The 22,087-nt window shown below is 39.9% G+C and overlaps 1 protein-coding gene and 1 long non-coding RNA gene across 2 annotated transcripts in view; one reads left to right on the forward strand and one right to left on the reverse strand.

The window, feature by feature from the left end:
* Nucleotides 1-22,087, reverse strand: part of ank2b (ankyrin 2b, neuronal) — a 182,588-nt gene that overhangs the window by 140,354 nt on the left and 20,147 nt on the right. The gene's annotated exons all lie outside the window — the stretch shown is intronic.
* Nucleotides 831-1,357, forward strand: LOC127961209 (uncharacterized). The gene is made up of 2 exons (XR_008154393.1): nucleotides 831-1,142; nucleotides 1,289-1,357. It is a non-coding gene; the product is annotated as an uncharacterized LOC127961209 (long non-coding RNA).

The following is a 22,087-nucleotide window of genomic DNA, read 5'->3' on the forward strand; positions in this document are numbered from 1 at the left end:
AGTAGGCTAAATGAGGCCTCAATAATTGTGTAACTTCTCTTCAATTAATATAGTGCAGCTGTCATGCACTCAGACACACATGCTCCCCAAGGTTTAGTACTATTACGTGTGCATCAGTGAGCCTATTCATCGATTTCTATGGGCTCAATACTGAAAAGCAATAAAAGATAAAGTGCAGTCCCCACTGCATTCAAACAGTATCTAAATGAGTAACTGCATACTTAATGTGTTTCAACAGAATCAGTGTAAATTGATGTGATCACTGCTCTGCATGTTCAAAAAAGCGGATGTAAGAAATGGAGATCAAAAACAGACAATATATATATATCACATCAGCATTTTTTCAGTAAAACATCTTAACATTCCTAAATAATGATAAATTAAATTACATAGGACAAAGTATTTTTTATTAAAACTAAGTGACTTTACGCTTGAAACATAAACATATTTTAAGCATAAACTCACTTAATTTGTATAATTTAGTTGGTTCTTGAACAGCTATTAACAACACCGCACATCAGAAACCCTCTACTTCAGGTCAGACTGTTTTCAAGAGGTCTGATTAAAGACCTTAGGGTAACAACAGAGTGAACAATGTGAAAAGTTTGTGTATAGCACAACACAAACAAATAAAGATGCAGCTTCACCTCCCCCAGCTTACTCGACAGAACGAACCCCATGTTTCCCTTCCCCCTTTCTCCCCCACAATCAAATCAGCTAAACCAAATGGGTTTAGGGGGCTGACCAAACTGGACTACCAGCCATTAGCGGCTTATGAGGTTGACCCAACAACTAACTGGCTACCATGTTTGTAGCTGACACAGAAAAGGTGTATTTCTTGCTGAATATTTTGTTACCCTTTTTAAAAGTATTTGTTTGTTTGTTACAAATGTTGTTTAATAATTGAATGTTTATTTGAGTATTGTATATGTTTAACAATTGCCAATAGTGACACCTACTGGTGAAAATATGTAGCATTGTACGTATGTAGGTCACGTGGTTTGATAAGCTGCATTGAGCATTGGGAAAGCACGAGGTGATCACGAACGGAGAAGTGTAAGATCGTAAGAAGTAAAAGATTAATAAGATTGTTTGTTAAGAAGATCTCTAATGTCTCCTGAATCCTGATTGGAAAGCACACGGTATGTTTGTTTGTGTTTTGGTTAATTTTGTGTATAATTTAAGGTATTTTGTGTATTAGTATGTTTAAGCCATATGATTAATCTACAATGTAATGTAAAATGACTTCATCACAAATGTAATTGCAATTTTATTTTTTATTCTTTAGTTTTTCACGGTTCTCAGATGTTTGTGATGACAAGGGGACAGACATTAAAACTGAAAATCTGAATCTGAAGGCATCAGTTGAAGCGTGTTTATTTTCTAATCACGGAGAAAAACTTCAGGAGCCGTTATAGTGAAAAACGTGCATTCACGTCCTCTAAAGTGCAAGAATTCATCGTGAAAAATTAAGAGTTGCCAGCCCTCGTGGTGATCCAGTTGACCCGGTGGAAAATAGCAGCCGTCAGTGGAGGTGAAGATGTCGTCATTCAGGGAGCAACGCGATTTCGTCGTATTGAAACTCCATCTTGCTTTTCGCGTGACTGAATTCCTTTCTGTGTAGAAGAGCAGCGCAAGAAGTAATTTTGCAGTGACAACCGATAGCCACAAGGCGGCGACATTGCAAAGTTTGGACAATTCAGTCATCAATAAGAGTTGATACCCTTGGATTTAGAGGTCAGACTGTATTTTTTCAGCTTGAAAAATTAATTTCTTGGTTGATGTTGCATTAACATTTATTCTAATTGAAATTGTATGCAAATGGTTGAAAAAAGTTTTTGCATTTAATACTTTTCTGAGTTGAGATTAATGTGTAACTTGTTTAATAATTGACATTGTACAATTTCAATGTGTTAGTACAGCTGGCTATTAGAGTTTAAGGCTGAATAATTTTGTGGTTTAAACCAAGTTACCAACATGGATGTAAATAGATCAGACAGTGTCTTAGACCAAGTCATTCAAGCTCTTGAAGATGAAAAAGCGCAATTAGAGGGGAAATTAGAAACTGAAATTGATGTCTCAGAAAGACAAAAATATGAAGAACGCCTTGCAGAAATTAATGCAGATTTGCAAGCTAATAAGACAAAACTTCAAGGGTCATCATCACAAGTTGAGCAAGAAGTTAGGCGTTCAGAAAGAGAAAGACGTCCAACAGAAAAAATGCTTGAGTTAAGACGTGATGAGTTAGCAAAAAGAGAAAGGAAGTTTATGTTCACATACTTAAACTTTAAAGCTGAAGCTCAGTTTATCAGATCTAAACTGAAAGAACAATGCTCTAAAACCGAGTTAGGTGATATGATAGTGACTGCAGAAAAACGTGAAGCAGAGTTAAAACAAACCTATGAGAGTATTCGTGCAATGAACGTCCCATCTCAAGATATAAGAAGGAAAATGGATAGCTGCACTTCAGTAACTAGTGAAGTAACTGTACTGTTGAAAAGACGTTGCGCAGAAGTTGACACTAAAGAGTTTGATGCGGAGGCTGTAAAAGAAACACTCCTCCAGTTACTGCAAAGAGATGACGCCAAGTCAATTTATGGATCAACTGTGTCGAGAGCTGAAAAAGAAAGTCAGCAGGGAAGTCATATGTCAGTAAAAAGAGCGGAAGCAGCGGCACGCTTAGCTGCAAAACGTGCTGAACTAAATTGAGAAAAAGAAATCTCAGCTCAAAGAAAAGAGGTGCTAGCCCAACAGGAGAGGTTAAAAATGCTGGAGGAACAAAGGGATCTTGAAGTCATGGAAGCTGAATATAGTGTGTACGCAGAAGAGGAATCAAGATTGAACGCTGAAATAAGAGAAACAAACGAAAAATGTGCTTTGCCTCCATGTCAGCATCCGCTGCAACACAATAGCCATTCATGCACCAAGGTTTCAACCTTTCAACCTTTAGCTCAACCGTGCTCTGAAAAAAAGCTAGAGACTAAAGTAGATGAGGTTGTATTAGTGAAAGCACTAACAGAATCCCTGGCAATGACCAAACTTCCAGCTCCAGAGCCATTCACCTTTACAGGTGACCCACTCAAGTTCATTGAATGGCGCACTTGTTTTAAAGCTTTAATTGAAACAAACTGCACAACTTCAGCACATAGGCTCTTCTATCTAAAAAAGTACATAAGTGGAGATGCTCTTAGTGTACTAGAGGGAACATTTTATAGGAGTGATGAAGATGCATACACGCAAGCTTGGGATGCCCTGAATAAACGCTATGGACACCCTTTTGTAGTTCAAAGAGCATTTAGGACAAAGCTGAGTAACTGGCCAAAAATAGGACCTAAAGAATCACTGAAATTGAGGGAGTTTAGTGATTTCCTTATCTCCTGTAAAAATGCAATGCCTCATGTACATGGTTTGGGAGTTTTGGACGATTGTGAAGAGAACCAGAAATTGCTTCAGAAACTTCCTGACTTTATAACAACTCGCTGGAATAGGCATGTCAGTAAAGCACTCGATGATGAAAAGCCATACCCAAGTTTCGCTGAGTTTTCAGACTTTGTGGCAGAAGAGGCACTTATTGCATGTAATCCTGTTTCCTCTCTACATGCTTTAAAACATGCAGATGAAAGGTTTGGAAAGGAGCAAAAACGTTTCAAAGCCAGTTCTCTGATGCAAAATGTTAAACCCATTGCAAAGAACTTTAATGCATTGGAAAGAGAAACCAGTACCAAACTCAACCCTTCTGCTACTCGAGATAAAAGACAACTAGAATGTATCTGCTGTCAGCAAAATCACGTCATATACAAATGTGAAAAGTTTGCGGCAATGCCTCTTGAGGAGAAGAAAAGGTTTGTCATCAACAACAAGATGTGCTTTGGTTGTCTGAGAGTCGGCCATATCTCCAAAAACTGTAGAAAGCGAGCAACTTGCAACATCTGCAGGCAAAGTCATCCCTCTCCACTTCATGAAGAACGTTTTCAAGGAGGAAAACCAGAAGCTTCATCTGACGAAAGGGCTTCCATTGGCTTATGTAGTGTGGGAATGGACAACTATAATCGCACTTCAATGATAGTTCCAGTATGGCTCTCTTGTGCAACAAAGGACAGCCCAGAAATTCTAGCCTACGCATTGCTGGACACGCAGAGCAGTAATACATTCATCAATCAGGACATCTGAGACAAACTTCAAGTACACACAGAACCTGTGAAATTAAAGCTGTCCACAATGACTGATCGCGCTACGATAGAGGATTGTCAGAGAGTAGATGGGCTAAGAGTGAGAGGCTATAGTTTGCAAGAGTACATTGAGTTGCCACCAGTTTACACTCAAGACTACATTCCCTTGGAACGAGATAGCATTCCTACTTGCAAAAAAGCTCAGAAATGGACCCACCTGCTCAGTGTTGCAGACAAAATGCCAGATCTATTGGATTGTCCTGTAGGGCTTCTAATTGGCTATGATTGTCCAAGAGCTCTAAAGCCAACCCAAGTGATATCAGGGAATGATAACGAGCCTTACGCAGTTAAAACAGACTTAGGGTGGAGTATAGTGGGATCCATAGCTCCCAATAGTTGCTCTAGAGATGTAACAGGGTTCTGTCATCGCATATGGGTGAAGGAACTCCCAGCTATAACACCTGCCTCTATAATCAGGACATTAGAAGCTGACTTCCGGGATACAGATTCAAAAGAGAGGACAATATCTCAGGAGGACATTCAATTTCTTCAACAGTTGGATGAAAGGGTTCAACACAACAGAGAAGGACATGTGGAAATGCCCTTACCTTTCAGAAAGCGTCCTCAGTTGCCGAACAATAAGAAGCTTGCTGTGGTTCGTTTGAGATATTTGAAAAGGAAAATGGAGAGAAGTCCTAAGTACAGAAAGGACTATGTGAGATTTATGGACAGTGTCTTTAGAGATGGAGATGCTGAAGAAGCAACTACCACTGGAAAAGAAGACAGTACATGGTACATCCCACACCACGGGGTGTACCACCCAAGAAAACCAGAGAAAATAAGAGTGGTATTTGACTGCTCAGCCAAATTTGAAGGCACATCTCTAAATGACCACTTACTCACAGGGCCAGACTTAACAAATACTCTGACTGGAGTGCTGTGTAGATTTGGTGAGCATCAGATTGCTATTGTTTGCGATGTGGAGAAGATGTTCAATCGCTTTCATGTCAATCTAGATGATCGTGATTTCCTGAGATTCCTATGGTGGGAAGAAGGGAACACTGAAAAGGAACCCAAGGAATATTGCATGCGAGTTCACATTTTTGGAGCAGCATCCTCTCCAGGGTGTGCGAACTATGGCATGAAATATCTAGCCAGCAAATATGAGAAGGACTACCCACTGGCAGCAAGCTTCATTCGCAAAAACTTCTATGTGGATGATGGTCTTGTCAGCATTGATTCCAATGAGAAAGCCAACAAGTTGATTAATGAAGCGAGAGATGTTTTGGCCAAAGGAAAACTGCGCTTACACAAGTTTGTGTCCAATAGCAGAGAAGTTTTGAATGCAATTCCAGAGAGTGAACGTGCCAGTGTAGTAAAGGATGTTGATCTGAACTACAATGAGCTTCCAATGCAGAGTGTACTGGGAGTAAAGTGGAACATAGAGACTGATACATTCTCATTTAAAGTCGACCTTACTGAAAAGGCTGCTACTCGAAGGGGAATTCTATCAGTGGTTGCAAGTGTGTACGACCCATTAGGTTTTCTTGCTCCCTACGTCTTTGTTGGAAAAAGAGTGCTCCAAGAGATCTGTAAACGAGGAGTAGGATGGGATGAACCTCTTCCCTCTGATCTGAAGCCAAAGTGGGATACATGGCTCCATGACTTGGAAAATCTCCAAAGGATTCGAATACCAAGATGCTTCATTCCTGAAAATATGGGCAAAATCCAGAAAATTGAACTGCATCATTTTTCAGATGCCAGCAGTGAAGGTTATGGACAGTGTTCATATATCAGGACTGTTGCTGATGAGCAAGTGCATTGTGCGCTGGTCATGGGAAAGGCCAGAGTAGCCCCTACAAAGGTTTTCAGAATACCACGCCTTGAGCTGACTGCAGCCACAGTTTCAGCATCAGTAAGTCATCTTCTTAGAGAAGAGCTAGATCTGGAGATAAATGAGTTTTTCTGGACGGATTCCCAGATAGTATTAGGGTATATCAAGAACGAAGCCAGACGCTTTCATTTTTTTTGTGGCTAATCGTGTCCAGAAAATAAGAGACTCTACAGATCCAAAGCAGTGGTTATATGTGGAAACCAATCAAAATCCAGCAAACTGTACATCTAGGGGTTCCAAGGTGGCAGACCTAATTGACTCAAGTTGGTTGAAAGGCCCAAAGTTTCTATGGGAAAAAGAAATTGTTACTCATAAAACTTCACCAAAGCTTCTTGTAGGTGACCCTGAGGTAAAGGTCCTGAAAACAGATGCCTGTGTAAGAGACAACTTTCTTGAAAGACTAACAAGGTTCTCAGATTGGAATACAGCAATCAATGCTATAGCTAGAATCAAAAGACTTGTGAAAAGAGACAGATCAGGGTTCATTAGTGTAGAGGAGAGAGAGAAAGCGCTTTTGTGCTCATCAAGGCAGCACAACAAGAAGCCTTTGAAGAAGAACTGAAATGTCTCAGTCAAAACCCTGCTAAGCTACCAAAGAATAACAGGTTATACCAACTTGATCCTGTTCTCCAGAATGAACTGCTCAGGGTTGGAGGACGGTTAAGAAAGTCTAACGCAGCATTGGAGTTGAAACATCCAATAATTCTTCCTAAGGAAGGCATTGTCACACAGCTGATACTTGACCATTGCCACAAGAAAATTCAACATCAAGGTCGAGGTCAAACCTTAAATGAGCTCAGATCCAGTGGATATTGGATAATGGGTGCAAGCAATGTAGTGGCCAAATACATCAAAAATTGTGTTACATGCAGAAAGCTGCGCAGACCAGTTGAAGAACAGCGCATGGCTGACCTTCCAGCTGACAGAGTAGAACCATCACCCCCATTCTTGTATTGTGGTATTGACTGTTTTGGTCCCTTCTACACGAAACAAGGTCGGAAAGAATTCAAACGGTATGGTCTGTTGTTTACGTGCCTGAGCTCCAGGGCTGTACATTTAGAAATGTTAGAAGATCTCACTACTGATGCATTTCTGAATGCTTTAAGATGTTTCATAGCAATCAGAGGAGCCGTGCGACGGATCAGATCCGACCAAGGCACAAATTTCGTGGGAGCAAGGAATGAGCTGGAGAAAGGTTTGAAGGATCTAGACCAAGAGAGGATCTCTACCTATCTTGCAAGCAAACAGTGTGATTTCCTTATGAATGTTCCTGAAGCAAGCCACATGGGGGGTGTGTGGGAACGCCAGATAAGAACAGTAAGGAGTGTGATGAATGCTGTTCTGGCACAAGCTAAAGGTAGACTGGATGACACCTCATTAAGGACATTCTTCTACGAGGCAATGTTAATCGTGAATAATCGTCCGCTTACCACTAACACAATAAATGACCCAGAGAGTCTTGAGCCCTTGACTCCTAATCATCTGCTTACGATGAAGACATCAGTGCCTCTGCCTCCTCCTGGCAAATTTATTTGTGAAGATCTGTACGCTAGGAAAAGGTGGAGAAGAGTGCAATACTTGTCAGAGCAGTTTTGGAGCAGGTGGCGTAAAGAATACCTGGCCAACTTAAGCCTCAGACAACAATGGCACAAACCTAGAAGAAATGTTCAAATTGGAGATGTAGTTATTGTCAAAGAGGACAATGTTCACAGAAATGAATGGAGGTTAGCTAGAGTTGTTGAGACAAGTGCAGATGATGATGGGCTTGTAAGAAAGGTTAAACTCCAAATGGGACAAAGTAAGTTAGGTATAAAGGGTGAGAGATTGACACAAATAACTCTTTTGGAACGTCCAATTCAAAAAATAGTGGTAATAGTTGAGAACAATTCCTAAACTACGAGTATACACACAGTTGTCTTAACATACAGAATAGTGTTGTTCAAAGAAAATGAAAATAACTCTTATGTTGAAAGTGTTGAAAGAAGAATGAAAGTTAACTGACAGCTTATAGGAAAATTACAGGCTTAATTGATTTCAGTTAAAAGGTAGTAATTTCATAAATCCTTGTAATTTTGGTGGCAGTGTAGCTGACACAGAAAAGGTGTATTTCTTGCTGAATATTTTGTTACCCTTTTTAAAAGTATTTGTTTGTTTGTTACAAATGTTGTTTAATAATTGAATGTTTATTTGAGTATTGTATATGTTTAACAATTGCCAATAGTGACACCTACTGGTGAAACTATGTAGCATTGTACGTATGTAGGTCACATGGTTTGATAAGCTGCATTGAGCATTGGGAAAGCACGAGGTGATCACGAACGGAGAAGTGTAAGATCGTAAGAAGTAAAAGATTAATAAGATTGTTTGTTAAGAAGATCTCTAATGTCTCCTGAATCCTGATTGGAAAGCACACGGTATGTTTGTTTGTGTTTTGGTTAATTTTGTGTATAATTTAAGATATTTTGTGTATTAGTATGTTTAAGCCATATGATTAATCTACAATGTAATTTAAAATGACTTCATCACAAATGTAATTGCAATTTTATTTTTTATTCTTTAGTTTTTCACGGTTCTCAGATGTTTGTGATGACAAGGGGACAGACATTAAAACTGAAAATCTGAATCTGAAGGCATCAGTTGAAGCGTGTTTATTTTCTAATCATGGAGAAAAACTTCAGGAGCCGTTATAATGTTCAAAAAAGCGATTATAATTTTGCTTTTAAGAACTGGTATCTCCAGCAAGATGGTCTACAAATTTAGTAGTCCAGCTAGTTAACTACACTAAATAGCTAATGAGGAGCTTGTTTCAAACACAGCTACATTACCACAGTAAGGTGATTTCAGTTATAATTTCCAGTGAGGAAAAGTGCCATTTGAATGCATTGGACTGGAGTGAAGGACCAATCTACAATAGGATTCTTTGTTAATATTGCACTGATGTCTTATATGACCTATAACCAGACCAAAATGGAAAAGTTAATTGCATTTTCTGTGCTGAAAACATTTTCAGACATTTTCAAAATCTGTGCTTGGATAAATGAAAGATGGTATGAGACAGACTGTGTATGTGTATATGTATGAGCATGTGTCTGGGCACCTTGATCCCTGCTGGAAAACTTTCAGGCCCGGGGAAAATGTGTTGCCATAGAGACACATCTAGGTGAATATCCATAGCAACTGCAGCTGAAATCCAGAGTCAATATCATAATATGAGCAATATTAGGGAAATATGATGGGGGAGCAAAGCAGAGTGTGTTTTAAGAGAAGATTTAGTAGCCTAAATGGTTAAACATTTTTTAGTTAAATCTCAAAATTGTCCTATTGGTTGACTGTCCCAAGCATTGTTCAATAGTTTTTTTATATAAATGAAAAAAAGCAAAAGTTACTTTTTTTGTCCTTTGGTGTGACACCCATAAATTATATATATATTTTTAAATTAAAAACGTCTCCAGGTTACATATGTAAACCTAGTTCCCTGTGGGAATGAGATGATGCGTCGAAATGCTATGGAAACGGCTCGAGCGTGACCACGCTCTGAATCATATGTGTAATCAGTCCAATGGAAGGGCGAGACGTCATAGGCAGGTGTCACTACATTACCACAGGAAGCTATAAAAGCACATGATGTGGAACCGGTGTCAACTTCTAGGAATGAAGCAAGTGCTCACAGGGATGAAGGAGGTATGGCCCTGAGATGCATTGTCTCATTCCATCCAGGAACTAGAGTTACATATGTATCCTGGAGATTTTCCCCTTCAGGAACTCGAGCTGCGTCGAAAAAGCTATGTGAACGAGAATGCCCACACCGCCAGACTTGCAAATCCCTGTCTAGTGTGGAAGATCACAGCTAGGATAAGAGAACAGAAGAGCCAGGAGTGGCTCGCATATACAGGCCACGGAATCTGATGATCGGGTCGACTGATCCTTGACCCCCAAGGAGAGGGGAGATCAGAAGACTCAAGGCTATGGAATAGTGTCCCAATCCACCACTTATCATAACCTTCTCTGACCAGAGGCCTTGACCTCAGTGACCATGTAAGAAACATGTAAGAAGAGGGTGTCTTCCCACTGAATGGCCACCAAGAAGGGCATGGTAGGCCGCAGTGGCCGCCACAAAGACTTCTAGGCAGGAGTGGGTCAAAATTGCGGATAAATAGGCCTGCAGGAACTCCTGAACTGTACCAACCAGGCAGTAGATTGGGTCAAGCTGGCAGTCTTCCGTGCATACAGTTTTCTCATTGAGGGAGCTCTGGATTGGAGGATGGTCTTAACAACCTTGGTTGAGAAACCGAAAGCTACAACTTCCACAAATCTGTGCGGGGTGGAATATCCTGCCCTGCACCTGTGAGAGGAGATCCCTCCTATGGGAATCTCCCATGGAGAGCCATCGGGAAGGGAAATCAGGACCAAGACTCAATAATACTATTTCAGAAATGTTTCAGTGTGCAGACTTCACTTCTTTATTTGTCTAAATCAGGACCGAGAACCATACTCGTCTGGACAGAACGGGGCTACTAGCAGCAGATTGACCAAGTCCTGGCGCTCTCTCTCTCCAGAATTCACGAGAGCAGAGCAATTGGGGGAAAGGTGTACAGACGAAGCCTCGGCTGTGTTTTAGTGCCCTAAGCATGGCCAGCATCACCATGCAGTTTATATGTCATGTCAGATGGCAACTACTCCATAGACCGCGGGCAAGGTGGCCACTTATGAATGCACCCCATCTGGTGAGGGACACATCTCTCACTAGCGTTATGTGAGGACAAGGAGGACCTATCACCGGGCACTGAGATAGAAACCAAGTTTTCCTACACATATCTAAGGCACGTAGGCACCTCTGCGTGACCTTGAGCATGCAAATTAGGTTTCCCCTCAGGGTGAACCCCTTGGTCTTGAGCCACCACTGTAGGTGTCTCATGTACAGCAATCCAAGAGCTACCACAATGCAGCTTATTTCTGTAATCTAAAACCTGTGGAATGTTCACCATCTATTCGCATGTCAAAATTTTCATTAAAAACGTATCTGTATTCTTTATGTTTTGACGGTATTTATATTTTTACATGTTTTCAAAGTTTTGATCCAGTGTGCTAATTTACGAGCTATCACTCAGAGGGGGGGAGAGACCACAGCGCAGGCTTCCAAGCCTTGAGAACAAGCTCTAGATCTAGGGAATGCACATGGAGATAGGAAGTGCTGTCTTCAACCCGTCCACCAGATCATATGCGATCCCCGCAAACTAGCCGTCGTTACTCAGCAGTAGAGGTACCAGAATCAAAAGATCACAGGCACCTTTTAACCTCTTAACAGCGGCAAAAGCACAATCAGCCACTCATTATAATATTAGACATAAAATGCTTGTATAACTGTGCATCTGTGAGCTCATTGATGCCCTCCATATCAATCTCCTCGGAGAAAGACAGGCGGAGCGTCTCACCCTCATCTACGTTGGGAAGGATTGTAGGACGGGCTTCTGAAATCCCGAGAGCAGGCACTGGATTTGGATGTTGGGGAACAAGATAGGGATTTGCCTGTCTTAACCCTAGGGAATGATCCCTCCTCAAAGAGAACCCTCTGAGAGCGAAGCAGTGGCAGTAACAAAAACACTCACAACTTTTTTGAGGGCAGCCAGCTCCCTTGAGAGCTGACTCTGTGTGCTTCACTTCAAGCAGACAACACACGTGTAACCACACCAGTCCAGGACCTACATATCCAGCATCTTCACCTCCAAGACCATCTGAGAACAGCCACCTGAACAGCTGCTGCAACAATCAGTTTGCATAACCAAAGAATTTCTGTCAGAAACAGTGTCAGGGAAGCTCATCTGCATGCTCGTCAGCCTCATCTGGGTCTCGACCTGACTGCAGTTCATCGTCATAACCGACTTGAGTGGGCAAATGCTCACATTCGATGGCATCTGGCACTTTGGAGAGGGGTTCTCTTCATGGATAAAACCCGGTTTTCACTCACCAGACATATCACCAATTGAGCATGTTTGGGATGCTCTGGATCATCATATAAGACAGCGTGTTCCAGTTATTGCCAATATCCAGCAACTTCGCACAGCCATTGAAGAGGTGTGGACCAAATGGTGGTCACATCAGATACTGACTGGTTTTCAGACCCCCCAATAAAGTAAAACTGCACATTTTAGAGTGGCCTTTTACTGTGACCAGCCTAAGGCACACCTGAGCAATTATCATGCTGTCTAATCAGCATCTTGATACGCCACACCTGTGAGGTCGATGGATAATCTCGGCAAAGGAGAAGTGCTTACTAACACAGATTTAGACAGATTTGTGAACAATATTTGAGAGAAACAGGCCTTTTGTTTACATAGAAAAAGTCTTAGATCTTTGAGTGCAGCTTGTGAAAAATGGGGGCAAAAACTAAATTGTTGCATTTACAATTTTATTAAATATAAATCATATTTAGCCTTGCCACACATGCAGCGTGGGGGGGGGGTAGAAGAGTTTCAGTAACATACTGATTGACTAAGTCAATTTTGTTGATGAAAATTATTTTTTGTTTTGTACATTGATATTGTTTGTATCAAAATTAAACTTTTTCTCCTTTGACATAATCAAAATTAAATAGAAATCCCTTAATATCTTCCATTTCTGTTCTGTAAGAGTGACGTAATGTCCTAGGCTATGAACAAATATAAAAAAAAAACTCTTGAGCATTGCAATAGGGAACATACAATATCACTCAAATTAAATTGGTATAATTTTCAGCATTTGGAATAGATGACAGCAAAATTTGTCTGATTGTCAACATTTGTCTTGAAATTGTCCAAAAAGTCATGGGGAAAAAAATATGTTAGTTATCATTTCTATTAAATAAATAGCACTATATGAAAATAAGTGTCTAACAATAAAGATAAATGTCTCTCATGCTATATATGTATTACTAAGGGTTCTTTTACCCTTAATTTTTGCTGCCACACCATAGTACAAATTAATGGTACAGTTAAATAAATAAATTAAAATAAATTAAAAAAAAAAACCTGTGAAAGAATTGACAGTCTGTCAGTGACCTCAAAGATCAGACTTCACACTACATAAATATATGCATTTCTTTTTCAAAAAAAGTATTTTACAAAAAAAAAAGAAATAATAATAATAATAATAATAAAAATTGTAATTACTGCCTATTTGTCACATACTCATATATTTGTTGAGTACTTTCAAAATTATTTGAGAATGTCCCATTTTATCTATAAATATCAACCACTGTTAGGAAAAAAATATTCTTGCTTTTACAACCAAAATTATTGTTGAACTCCCACAAATAACATTAATGAATCATGGCCTTTCTGTCCAAACAGTAAGCACATGATTTCCTCCAAATCTAATTAATTCAATATTTCACAAACAGAGTCAGTGGGTGTGTGTCTGCATTAATGTGTTGTATGCAAGTCTACTTAAAATCCACAAGAGGGCAGCACTACCTTTGCTTTCTGCTTAAATCGTTATTTCAATGTTCCTTCTATGACCTTGCTCACAAAAATAAGCATTTAGCTTTGTTTTATGCAAACATTTACAATAAGACAGTGGATCTGAAGTGTAGCACTAATGGTCTCTCAAATAAATGTATTAGTGGACATTCCCTTGCAAAATAAGAGCATAAGTAAATAAATAAATAAATAAATAAATAAATACTTTGAATCGAATAATTACCTTTTTAAAAGTCTACTCCACAGATATCCCTGAAATAAATGCTACTACTACTACTACTACTACTACTGCTACTACTACTACTACTAATAATAATAATAAAAATACAGTCTTCAAATCAAGCAGAGGTAGAATAGAAGACATGAGAGTACTTTGGGAGGTTGAATATCAGCCGGCATCAATATAAGATGTCATCTGGTAATTCAATGACAGTCATTTTGAGTGAACTGTTCTTGTAAAGAGGCTTATGTTCCCCTCTTTCATTTCAGTACCCATATAATCCTTTGTGTAATTAATATTCCTGAAATACACATTATTATCCCTTTAAATTCATGTTTATTTTGGTCACACGCAGCATAATTATACAATTTAGTACTGATAATATTAATGTACTTATTTTTACTTACAATAGGGTTGGTTTTATTAGGTTTGCTGGTCTAGATTAATGCCTTGGTAACACATACATCACTTTTTAAGACTAAATCAATGCAATTCAGGTTGATTCAGTGCAGTTTAACCTAGCACTTCTACAGGCATGGGAATGAGTCTCAAAAATCTGACAGCAATATCTAGGTTTTTGACAAATATTATTATTTTCTTACTTATGGCACAGGAAAAATAACACAAGAAGCACAGCAGCAATGTTGAACAGTGATTAAAAAAAAAGAAAAAAATGGTGCCTGCATTTGGCATTCTGCTAATAGAATATGTACTGTATGTGTATGTTTAAAAATGTGATCACAAAATGATCCTGTCTATTTCCCATAAATAGAATTTCTGGACTGCATATCCTATTTCTAATTTCTTCCTGTTACTTATACTCACTAACATAGCAAAAAGCTAATCTTATCACCCTTGGGTAAGATCAGGTGTTTTCAGAGAAAGTGATAGGTCTGACTATCACAAGTGGGTGGGAATGGTCGGACTGAATGCAGGGGTGGGGGGTACTACATGTTCATCTGTATTTTAAAGAAAAATAGTATCCATATTTTCCACCAATTGTCAGCTGTCTCTCCAATGCACATTACTGATTATGACCTATGTTTACAAAAAACTTTTTTAAGTAACACTCACAGTATGTTGCAATGTGCAAAGAAAATCCTTCACATGATTTCATTATTTCCTTATGAGATACAAAATTTATATTTCATAGATATTTACATACAAAAAATGAATGTAAATAATAACATTTTAAAAACTGAAACGCATGACTAGAGCAAACAACATTCTTACATGGATCTCATGAAGTGATGAAATCTCAGATCATTATTTAGTTCTGTGTAAACTTCATATGGCCAAAATTGTAAATTCTACTTCTTGTTACAAGTATCGAAGAACCATCACTTCTACCACAAAAGACTGCTTTTTAAGTTATCTTCCTGATGTATCCGAATTCCTTAGCATATCCAAAACCTCAAAACAACTTGATGATGTAACAGAAACTATGGACTCTCTCTTTTCTAGCACTTTAAATACAGTTGCTCCTTTACGCTTAAGAAAGGTTAAGGAAAACAGTTTGACACCATGGTATAATGAGCATACTCGCACCCTAAAGAGAGCAGCCCGAAAAATGGAGCGCAGCTGGAGGAAAACAAAACTAGAAGTATTTCGTATTGCTTGGCGGGAAAGTAGCATATCCTACAGAAAAGCGTTAAAAACTGCTAGATCTGATTACTTTTCTTCTCTTTTAGAAGAAAACAAACATAACCCCAGGTATTTATTCAATACAGTGGCTAAATTAACGAAAAATAAAGCCTCAACAAGTGTTGACATTTCCCAACACCACAGCAGTAATGACTTTATGAACTACTTTACTTCTAAAATCGATACTATTAGAGATAAAATTGCAACCATTCAGCCGTCAGCTACAGTTTTGCATCAGACAGTGCACTATAGACCCCCTGAGGAACAGTTCCACTCATTTCTCTACTATAGGAGAGGAAGAATTGTATAAACTTGTTAAATCATCTAAACTTACAACATGTATGTTAGACCCTATACCATCTAAGCTCTTAAAAGAGGTGCTTCCAGAAGTCATAGGTCCTCTTCTGACTATTATTAATTCCTCATTGTCATTAGGATATGTCCCCAAAACCTTCAAACTGGCTGTTATTAAGCCTCTCATAAAAAAGCCACAACTTGACCCCAGAGAACTAGTTAATTATAGACCAATCTCGAATCTCCCTTTTCTGTCCAAGATACTAGAAAAGGTGGTATCCTCACAATTATATTCCTTCTTAGAGAAAAATGGTATATGTGAGGATTTCCAGTCAGGATTTAGACCGTATCATAGTACTGAAACTGCTCTCCTTAGAGTTACAAATGATCTGCTCTTATCATCTGATCGTGGGTGTATCTCTCTATTAGTTTTATTGGATCTTAGTGCTGCGTTTGACACAATTGACCACAACATTCTTTTGCATAGACTTGAACACTTTGTTGGCATCAGTGGAAGTGCATTAGCATGGTTTAAATCGTACTTATATGACCGCCATCAGTTCGTAGCAGTGAATGAAGATGTATCATATCGATCACAAGTGCAGTATGGAGTACCTCAAGGCTCAGTTCTAGGGCCGCTACTCTTCACGCTTTATATGTTACCCTTGGGAGATATCATCAGGAAACATGGTGTTAGCTTTCACTGTTATGCTGATGATACGCAGCTCTATATTTCCTCGCAGCCCGGTGAAACACACCAATTTGAAAAACTAATGGAATGCATAGTCGATATAAAAAATTGGATGACGAGTAATTTCTTACTGCTAAATTCAGAAAAAACAGAGGTGTTAATCATAGGGCCTAAAAACTCTACTTGTAATAACCTAGAACACTGTCTAAGACTTGATGGTTGCTCTGTCAATTCTTCGTCATCAGTTAGGAACCTAGGTGTGCTACTTGATCGCAATCTTTCCTTAGAAAGCCACGTTTCTAGCATTTGTAAAACTGCATTTTTCCATCTCAAAAATATATCTAAATTACGGCCTATGCTCTCAATGTCAAATGCAGAAATGTTAATCCATGCATTTATGACTTCAAGGTTAGACTATTGTAATGCTTTATTGGGTGGTTGTTCTGCACGCTTGGTAAACAAACTACAGCTAGTCCAAAATGCAGCAGCAAGAGTTCTTACTAGAACCAGGAAGTATGACCATATTAGCCCGGTCCTGTCCACACTGCACTGGCTCCCTATCAAACATCGTATAGATTTTAAAATATTGCTTATTACTTATAAAGCCCTGAATGGTTTAGCACCTCAGTATTTGAATGAGCTCCTTTTACATTATACTCCTCTACGTCCGCTACGTTCTCAAAACTCAGGCAATTTGATAATACCTAGAATATCAAAATCAACTGCGGGCGGCAGATCCTTTTCCTATTTGGCGCCTAAACTCTGGAATAACCTACCTAACATTGTTCGGGAGGCAGACACACTCTTGCAGTTTAAATCTAGATTAAAGACCCATCTCTTTAACCTGGCATACACATAACATACTAATATGCTTTTAATATCCAAATCCGTTAAAGGATTTTTAGGCTGCATTAATTAGGTAAACTGGAACCGGAACACTTCACATAACACCGTACTTTCTACATCATTAGAAGAATGGCATCTACGCTAATATTTGTCTGTTTCTCTCTTGTTCCGAGGTCACCGTGGCCACCAGATCCAGTCTGTTTCCAGATCAGAGGGTCACTGCAGTCACCCGGATCCAGTACGTATCCAGACCAGATGGTGGATCAGCACCTAGAAAGGACCTCTACATCCCTGAAAGACAGCGGAGACCAGGACAACTAGAGCCCCAGATACAGATCCCCTGTAAAGACCTTGTCTCAGAGAAGCACCAGGACAAGACCACAGGAAACAGATGATTCTTCTGCACAATCTGACTTTGCTGCAGCCTGGAATTGAACTATTGGTTTCGTCTGGTCAGAGGAGAACTGGCCCCCCAACTGAGCCTGGTTTCTCCCAAGGTTTTTTTCTCCATTCTGTCACCGATGGAGTTTCGGTTCCTTGCCGCTGTCGCCTCTGGCTTGCTTAGTTGGGGTCACTTCATCTACAGCGATATCATTGACTTGATTGCAAATTAAAACAGACACTATTTCAACTGAACAGAGATTACATAACTGAATTCAATGATGAACTGCCTTTAACTATCATTTTGCATTATTGAGACACTGTTTTCCAAATGAATGTTGTTCAGTGCTTTGGCGCAATGTATTTTGTTTAAAGCACTATATAAATAAAGGTGATTGATTGATTGATGAAGCTGTTTAAATGTGCAGAGCTAGAATCTAGACTAAGGAGGGTGACTTTCAAAGATGCTTGTCTCAAATCAAAATAAATACATCTGTGTTTTTCGCTTTAATCTTTGCCACAGGTCATTAGCTGAGTTCTAATCAAATCATGTGTTCCATGTTTTGTTACTAACAAAGGAATTTAATGGACAAAGTTTTGGCTGACTCCAGTAAGACCACCACACACTTACAAAAATAAAGAAATATAGCCTAAAGTAGCAATCAGTGGGGTTCAAGCACCAACTGGCCCTTGAGGACGAGCCAGTTAAAATGTATCCTTTCAAAAATGCAATGTCCATCTTGAATTTTCCTTGATATTTAGGGTTTGATGAAACAGGTTACAACAGCACACATGTATTAAAAGGAGGAATGAACTTTCAAAGAAACTCCCACCTACTATTAGACTGTAAGAGAAGTCCAAAAATGTCTAATATTTTTGACTATCGTAAGCTATGTGATGGATTATTAATGTTAAACAAAAATTTAGATGAAGTGCATTTCAAGTTTCAAGTTATCATAAGCAGAAGTTATCAATTCAATAATTATTTAACTTAAAGCCATTTATTTTTCTATTCTTTATTTCTATACTATGTGTGTTATTCTGTAAGCTGCTATTTAAACCACAACAAAAAAAGAAAAAAAAAAAACATTACAACCTCAAGAGTGTACACAGCTTTCGTGTATGTACTTTTATTTCTTTCATAACACATAAAACTGCTTTCTAGATTACAAAAAGGCAGTTGTTGACTGGTGCACTATGCTTATATTTTGTCAGGACCACTGTTGTCAAAGTTGATTGACAATTAGCATGCAGTTTGGATTGGCGGTATGGTTCTGTTCTGGGCAAGAACTCCCTGCACATCCATGCAGTCTAGCATGGATGAGAGCAAGGAGAGCGGTTATAGCCCCCCAGAACATAGCTGAATGGATTAAAAAAAAAGGGTAAAACACAATTGTTTAACTCTAGGGGAGTTGGAAAATGAGCCTATTTTCATATAAATGCATATTCCTAATACAACTACAGCTTAAAAGGGACCTATTATGCAAAAAATACTTTTATAAGGGATTTGAACTAGGAGTGTCGCGATATACCGGTATGGACGATAACCGTGATATTCAAAGCAACAATTATCGATATTGCGTTAATTATGTGTGACAATATACCCCAATATTTAAAATGAACAGTTCTCTTATGATAACACCACATGTTAATACTCGAGGACCAGTACCTGGTTGAGCTCCCAAATGGCAGTATTGTGCTTAACGCTGACATCTGTCACTCGTCATAGAATGGGAAACGTTATATTAACCTGTTAACAATGTTTTTCTGTGTTTATAAATTTAAATAAAGGGTGATTATTTTAATAAGTACTGCATTTTCTTTACTCGTCTTATTTTTGTATTTGCAATCAATACGACCTGTGCATAGTAACACTTTAGTTCTTTGTTCAAATCTATTAACAATTACATGATTAAAACTGATCTTGAAAAACTGAAGGACCACCATAGGCTGTGTGTAAGGCTGGGGAAGGCTGGCCATGTATGGGGACTTGGGGCAAAAATGCCACTTTATTGGACAAAAAATGCCCCTGCACAAACAAATATAACCTATTAGCCTGCATCTATTTCTAACAAAGTGAATATGGAAAGAAAGGAAGATCTTCTCATGTTGCGCCGTATTTTATTTTAGGCATTTTTAACGTTTGGACAATTCTGTTGAGTAATGAATGCAATGGCATAAGAGAAGGGTTCAGATAAGTCCTCGCTGAAACTCATCAGTTTTTTTGAGCATGTTCGCTGACTGAATTCCGGACTCTTTCGAAATTCCATCATCATAAACAACAAATCGCAGATGTATGTACAAAGAGATTCATTTCACAGTTTATACAGCTTTAGTGATTTTAACAACAGTTGTGTTTTGTTTTTTGAGAAAATCGGCAAAAAAATTATACTATAGGAATAACTTGAATCTTGAGAGTGCTTAAACTCGCAATAGATCAATGTTAGTGATAATGTCACTCTCTATATATAATTTATTCGCTGTTGGAATAATCGTGGAAAGGAAACATTCTATAATTATAAATTTCTGATGTTATTATTAAATTGTAATCTCGTTAAATACAAATTATGTCCCATTAAAAAAAAAAGTAATTCCCCTACATGACACCCATGTCTGGTTCTTGCCAAAAAAGACGTGTTTATAATGTTTAATACACAGTGGCGGACCAAGGATGTTTTTCATAGCGGTGGCCAGGGAGGGGCCAGCAACCAGTCTGGGATGGCACAGAAATCTTCATTATTTCAATATAAAAATGTTGATTATAATGTACTGGATTGTTTTAGTGCCTAAAACACAACTGAGTACAATTTATTTCTACTTAACTGTAATTGAGATATTGTTAAATTAGATCAAGTAATACTAGGTGAATATGTAAATATTTTTGTATAATATTCCTCACCTTCAGGTAATTTAATAAAGGGGCTCACTAAAAAGTGGCAGAATATAAAATGAGTTCCCTATCTGTCGGTCACTACGAGTTATGTCGACCGAAAATGGGGTCTCACTTGGGAGGCCAATCATCTCTGAATTTAAGAGAAAACGCCAATGAAAATTGGCTAGTGGATTAACATACCTGAGCCACTCCCGTGCCGACGGGTATAAATAGGGCGACAGGTGCATCCACTCATTAGATTTTTGCTTCGGTGCCGAGTGGTTGTATGAAAGCTGTTATACTCCACAAAGCCATTCATCTGCTGTGTCGGGAAGCTGTTCTGGTTGGCGGTACGGCGCAAACAGCGGTGTCCCTTTCAGCGATTCCCCTGGGCGCTTCAACTAAGAGAGCAGATTTCCTAAAAGAGCAAATCGCGGACGATTCGCGTCTTTTTCAAGACGCCGTTTCGTCCGCGTCCTTCTGGATGCGGCCGTTTCCTGTTCTCTGACAACGACCACGTTGGCTCTCTTCCTTGTCTGGGCATTCAGCACACTGAAGGCGCGTTCGTGGATGGTTCATGCACGCACTGCGTGTGTGACCATGGCAACGCTGTGATCGCGTCTCCCCTTTCTTAAAGGGAAAGGAGCAGACCCCTCTGTCACTACCCGTTCTGGTTTTTCTGTCTCGTCGGTGTGGAGCGCGACTCACAACCGCGTTTTACTCTGGTTCCTTTCTTCCCGGATGTGCATGGGGAAATGATGTAGTCATGGATGGCCCCTTTTACGGCTGGAAGCAGCTCATTTCGTTCCTCCGTCCTCACTACCCTCGATGGCAGGGCAGCTAGGGGTGCGTTGACATTCCCCAGCAGGAGAGTGCGATTGCGGTGCACTTGTGTCCGCAAAACGCCGCCACTGGGAGGGATAGTCCGCGCCTCTCACCCAAGGCCTGTAAGCTGTCGGCCGCACTCGCTATCAAGGCTTACAGTGCTGCGTGCCAAGCTGTCTCTGCTTTGCATGCCATGGCTATCCTGCAAACCCAACAAGCCAAGGCTTTAACAAATGCACAAGGGTAGGACCAACCCGAGGTTGATGCAGGAGCTGCGCATGGCGACTGACCTCCCCCTTCCGGGTGACGGAAGTCACTACGCAGTCCCTCGGGTAGGCGATGTCCACTCTGGTGGTCCAGTAGTGCCGTTTCAGGTTCAGCCTGGTCTGTATGAGAGACATTGACAAAGTGCATTTTCTCGATGCTCCCATGTCTCAGGCTGTCCTGTGTGGCAAACGCTGTCAGGGGCTGTGCCCAGTAGTTCCTGACAGAACAACAGCAGACTGAGGCCATACAGCACATCTCGCCACGACGTGATCCTCCGGTTGCCACCATTCCGTCGCAGGCGGTGCCTCAGCCTGCTCGTCGCCGTGGGAGCCCCCCTGCGTCCTCCACACCAGCTCCGCCCCGTGCTGAGAGTTCTTCGAGGCCAGCGTGTCGAGCCCCGCGCAGGAGAGCGGCGCCCCCCGTGTCACTCCCGGCTGCGAAGTCCTCGAGGAAGTCGACTAAGAGGCCCTGACACGGGCAACTCGGAGATGCGGAGAACTGCTCTTCAGGAGATGGCGAAGACAGCGCCA

This window comes from Carassius gibelio, chromosome B7 (assembly GCF_023724105.1).
Source record: "Carassius gibelio isolate Cgi1373 ecotype wild population from Czech Republic chromosome B7, carGib1.2-hapl.c, whole genome shotgun sequence".
In the NCBI taxonomy this organism is placed as follows: domain Eukaryota; kingdom Metazoa; phylum Chordata; class Actinopteri; order Cypriniformes; family Cyprinidae; genus Carassius; species Carassius gibelio.